Consider the following 6,000-nt stretch of genomic DNA (forward strand, 5'->3'; position numbering starts at 1 on the left):
TAAAAGTTAATGAGAAAAACAAATGCACTATTTGTGATTTATCAAAATGTGATAGTATTGGGCGATGGAGAATACTTTTGCAAGGCACTGCACTTAGCAAAGACTTGAGGACATCATGCTGGAGGACAGGAAGTGAAACCAAACATTCGAAGGCCTCTCAGTTTCTTAAACATTAGAAGAGACACCATCCTTCTCTTGCTTATAAACCGATCTCAGTGTGCTTAAAACCCAAAATGCACAAATGGGAATACGAGCAAGGAATCCAAAATGTGAAATTTGATGTTTAAGTTTTGAGGAAGGAGTGAGGGGAACAACTGAGCCCTTCAAAGTGTACCATTTCCGATCCATCATTAAAGAAAAATTAAATGCAAATCTATTTTCCTTAAAGCATAAATGAATGCCCTCCCACACACTGCTCGATCCAGTCCTGGAAAATTCAGATTCTCCTGGGATGAGAGGGGAAATTTGATTCTATCATCCAATCTTTTCTGGCACTCTTTCTAATACTGTAATGAAAAGCATGTTGACTTACTTATGTGGTTTAAACACAGACGAAACTACTTCAGTCACAAAGACAAGGCAAGATAGAAGGCTGACTTGACAAAAGGAACCACCTAGTGGCAACTTCAATGTTAGTAATTATCTTCTTACTAGAACAGATCAGACACAGAGCTTTGGTCTGTGGCCTCTCCCTTCATAGTGTTTTGAGTGTAAATCATCTAGGCCACAAGCCCCGTGCAGAGTAGTTACCATTAACATATCAAACAAAGCCAAAACTTTACCTGGATGGATGCTTCACCATTCAGAAAAGGGTTGCTCTTTTGACTATCATCCAGCTGACACGTGATGAAATTTACATTGTATGCGTTAAGCCAAAGGGAAGTGCAACGCTTTTCAGTATTTCTCAGTTTTTATTTGGTGGAGAAAGTGAAAGACACCTCGATGACATGAAAGTTAGTGCTGTTGCCTCACAGTCCTGGATTTGATGTTGGACTGCAGGGCTCTTGTTTTCCCTGAGTTTAAATGGGTATTCTTCACCTGCTCTGGCTTCCCCCAACACTGGCTGGGTTCATTGGTATCTCTAAATCATCCATGCGTGTGTCCTGTGATGGATAGTGTCCTTTTCAAGATGTCGTCTCACTATGCACCCCGAGTTTCCAGCACAGAACCCAGTTACAATGTTACTTATGTGGATTAAGTGTCTTTCTACTAATGAGTGTGTGAACAATGGCACTGGTGTGATAAGATAGATAAGATTTTATTGTCCCCTGAGGGAATTTGTTTATGGACACACAGCACCCCTGTACATTTAAAAAGAATGCAAACAAAAAAAAAGAAGAAAAGAAAAACACTGCACATTATTCTATTACAAAAAAGAAAAACAGTTCACAACACTCTATTGCACATGGACAGTATAACACATAACAGCATTTAACATTTCTAACACATCACAAAACACATTGCACTCAAGTGGGTTGTAAGAGTCAAAATCTGACTGTCAAAAGTGACAGTTAAAGTGAAACTGCAGTTCGGGAGGTGTGACAACAACCACACCTTGTTTCACAGCTGTCATAATCATTCACAACATTGTTTTAAGCTACATATAGTACAGGTACTGTATAAATCCCTGTTCCTTTTGGTTTTGTCCTGCACATATCCCTTCTCCAAAGGCCTTCAGCTAAGAGGGTTAAGTCAAAATTAACTGTACCAGAATACTCAGTAAACATCCTCAAACAAGTCTAATTTTTGGTGTAATTTTTTCTCATGAAATATGCTTGTAGATCCCAATTCCCAATGTTTTACAACTTTTTAATCTTTTTATTTTTTCATTTTACTTGAAATACACACTGTGGAATTCTGTAATTCATAGATACTTTTTTTGTGGTTCATCAGTTCTAAACCAAGGTATACAAATCTTAAAGTTACTAAATGTTGTAAATAAAATACACAAACACACGAACAAGTTCTTCACTCTTTTTCCTTCCAAAAACAAGAATCATTATCCTTTAAAGAGAAAACAAAACTACAAAATCTTATTACACTGGTTACCATCAGTATTGATTCTGTTGGATTTGCTGACACCTAGTGATGACATACTGTACCTGAGCTCAGAATACAGAACAACAATACAAACAGTTCTAGATTAATTAAAAGTTTAATGAATGTATCTGATATTTTACTGCTAAAAAAAGTCCATGCACATTTTACAAAAATAAAAAAAATGTTTAAACCAAGTTTTCTTTTCTTTTCATACTCTTTATCACTCCATCTTGCCTGTGACTTATTTTATTGACCAGCATTTCTGAAAACGGGATAAGACATGTTACTGTGCCCAAAAACCACATTTATTTCCTCAGTAACTTGGTTGGAGTTCCTTCTGTACACTTGTTTGATGTGGTTCAGCTTGCAACAGACCTGAAGTTATAATTTACCACTGAGTACGAAACAAGTAGGTTTTTAGGTCTCAAGTAGAGAGTGTAATGTTCTTTGCTGAATTCTTACACTTTAAAGAGCAAAGAGCAGAGTCTAAAAGTCTGTATGAGTTTATTTTATAGTTTCTGAATGTCAGTCTTTTAAGACAGACAATGAGATGCCTCTTTTCCAATTCAACATGTTTCCAATCACAAATTAAATGAAGACGTGGTTTCACTGAAAAGAACATACATATTCAAAACCTGAGCAAGTTTAGAAAAGGTGCAGATAGCATTAGAACCCGAATCTGGGGTTCTTAGTGTTACACAGTGTAGATATAGTGAATAGACCCTAATGGCCATTGTGAACTAATTCGGTGTTAAAATCTGGGTGCCAGATTCACAGCGTGAGATGATGGTAAAGGCAGCAAATTGAAAGTGGCTGAAGCAGCCAGAGTACTGTTACGTTTCACAATTTTCCTCTAGAGGGCGCTCAAACCCGTTACTGTAAGTGATCCATTATTTCCCGGCGTGTCTTGTTAGTGTTTTGGCTTTATAAGCCTAGCGTCTCCGCTGTTCCGGGCTCAGCACTGGAAGACGGACGTCCAGAGGCCCGCCTATCACCAGGCCTGGATCAGCCTTAGGGCATGCGCCTTCACCCCGGCGTCCTGGCCTACTGAGTTTGGAGCTCGGAGCTCCTCGTCCCGTTAAGGTTTTCGTTCTCTGTGTTCCTGGTCTTGGTTCCCCTTCCTGGGGATTTAACCTGTCTTCATCTTGGATGGATCTCCCGGTTCAAGGAATATGGACTGTGCCCTGACAACCCTTTTTGACCTCCCTGAACTTGGTTGCTTCTGCTTTCCCCCCATTACTGCAGTCACCACCCTCTGTCTGCCAACTTGTCCTAAGCCTGCTGTATCTTCTCCTGATGTCCTTCTCCAGACTCTTCCGGATTATACCGTCACGCATAGGGTTTTTACTACATACTTCATGGGAGTCTGACCTGGCTCCCATGACAAGTACTTCCTCTGAAAGAATCTGAGTTCTGTGGTCAACATATCACAAACTCAAGTTTGAGTCAAGTCACCATTCAGCTGGAACTGGGATTTCCCAAGTAGAGGCATAAGACATGGCATTTCTCTCAGTGAAAAACTAACTCCCGTGACTTCCTAGGCTTCTGCAGTGCCTGAAGTGATGTCAGTGAGGGGCATTCCAATCTTCAATAACCCTACTTGTGGTCAATGTGGAACTTGTAGCATGTCAGAAAATGAATAGTTACATCATACAGCAATTATTTTTATTCAATACCTCCAAAATTTTGGATCACCGTTTCATGTCCCAAAACCAAATTAACAGGATCTTTCTTGCTTAAGAAGTTGTTTTTCTATTTTTCTATATTGCTACCTGTGTCAGGGATGCTGAATTTTGCTTCGGTGTCACTCGAGGCACCTTCATTTAATCTCCTTTAACCATGTTCTACTGAATTTGTATTGTAGAACAGAATCTCTTGTCCTGCTGCATGGTAACAAATCAAATGCAGTAGAAAAGCCCCTTATGTACAGATTTGTAAAAATCTGCAATTGGTTTCAACTCTTGTGGGGACACACATTGTTCTTAACTGCCAATGCACAGTATCCAGGTAAATGCTTTGCTCCATGAGCTCCATTTCCATTTTTGACCATATTTACATTAGAGCCATTACAAATGAGGAATCCCATCAGCCCACCTAGTCCAATAATTCCAAGCCTTCTTTAAATTGAAACCTGGCATTACCAAGAAAAGGTGCTCTCAGATGATGCAACTATAAATATATAGATATATAGATTTATTTTATGCAGCCAAACAAAACTGATTTCACCATGCATGTCCAGGTTATAATATTACCTCCTCTGTACTCCATAAACCAGGTGTTTAATTAGGGTTCTCTGTTATTGGTACTTTTGAGAGGTTTATATCTTGAAGAATAGACCTTGTAATTATATTTAATATTTCAGTCAGCATAATTTGAATATTAATATATTCACTCCTGCATTCTGGAGGTTGTTGGTAACAGCTGTTGTAGGGTTATCTGTGATAACACTGATAATTGATTTGTCATCTACTATACATTTTTTTAGATTTAAAAAATGCAGACCCTAAGAGAATTTAAAATGGCCTACTTTTCTTTAATATACAGTTCTTTGGTTTTCATTTTGAAATTTCATCTATAAACATTAAAACCTGAAATCAAAGTGAGACAGATTGATAGGATGCTCAGGGTCTCTTATAATTGCCCATCAACCTTTATGCCACACATCAGGATGGCGCCGGTGGGCAAGAAAGCACAACAGACTCAAGAGCAAAGGCCAGTACAAGGATCTCCCCTTCACAGGGAAGGACACAGTACAGAGAATCAAGGACAGAGTAGGGCTGGTCAGTCTGTAGCTGGGATAGGACAGGGTGTACATCTTTGGGGAGGTCAATGGGGAGAGCACCAGAAAGTGGGCTAAGCAGATTTACCGAAGCTGCGCCATGGGCCAGGCTGAGCAGTGTGCCCACTGAGAACCGGGACAGGCCAGAACATGGGATAGGCAGAAAGCTGGCAGGCTGAAACCGAGTCCCAAGGGCGATGACCAGACGGTAGGCAGGTTGGCACAGAACAGGGCAGGACACAGGGCTAGAGTACTGGCTGGGCAGGATGGTCTGCACCAGGAGCAGGGCTGGACAGAGCCCACACTCTCGGGGGTCTTCTCCAGAGACCAAGCAAGCATGCGCTGTCAGGACGGGTTACAGAAGACCCACCCTTGAATGGACTGAGCTGTGTGGCCACTGTGGACTGCAGCCAATTCAGAATCCCATGTGAGGAAAGGGAGAACCACCTGGGTTCTCCTATACCTATATCTCTGCTATATTCCAGAGCGCTGGGCAGAGCTGAAGGGGCTGCACCTGGAGCCAGGCAGGACACACATCGTCGGGACAGTCAGGAACCGGGCTAAGCCCTGGACCAAGCTTAGCAGTGCACCCACAGGGGACCCGATCAGGCGCAGGATCCCAGGCTCAGTGCCACACTCAGCAAACTGGATTGGGTCTAGTAAGCACAGCAACAGACGGGGTCCTCAGGCAGAGTCTAGGTGTGTCAGGAAGCAGAGAAACAACCGACCAAGTCCAGGCAAGCAAGGAAACAAGCACAGGGAAAAGACATGGAGGACTCCACTGGGAAACACTGACTCAATGCAGAGGAGAAGCTAAGCAGAGCTTAAATACCCAGAGCACCTGATGCAGTATGATGTCTCATTACAACCAGGTGCTCTGAGTGTCTTGTCTCCTCAGCAATCAGTGCAAAGCAGGCAGGTGGGTGGAGGCATGGCCCGAGGCCACTACAGCTGCAGCACGCCCTGCCGCAACAACAAGCACCTGTCAGTATAGAGACACTTGCCAGCAAAGTGTCTCAATACTGCTACTCTTTCAAAATAAAGAGGTTCAACATTATCAGCTCAATTAGTTACTTTTGTTATAAGGCACTATCATTATACAGACGCAAATAACAGCAGTGGTAGCAGTGATACTATGTTTTATGTTCTTGTCAGATCTCAGGAGCTAGGCAAGGTGTGAC

The sequence above is a fragment of the Lepisosteus oculatus genome, chromosome 6 (genome assembly GCF_040954835.1).
Source record: "Lepisosteus oculatus isolate fLepOcu1 chromosome 6, fLepOcu1.hap2, whole genome shotgun sequence".
NCBI lineage: Eukaryota > Metazoa > Chordata > Actinopteri > Semionotiformes > Lepisosteidae > Lepisosteus > Lepisosteus oculatus.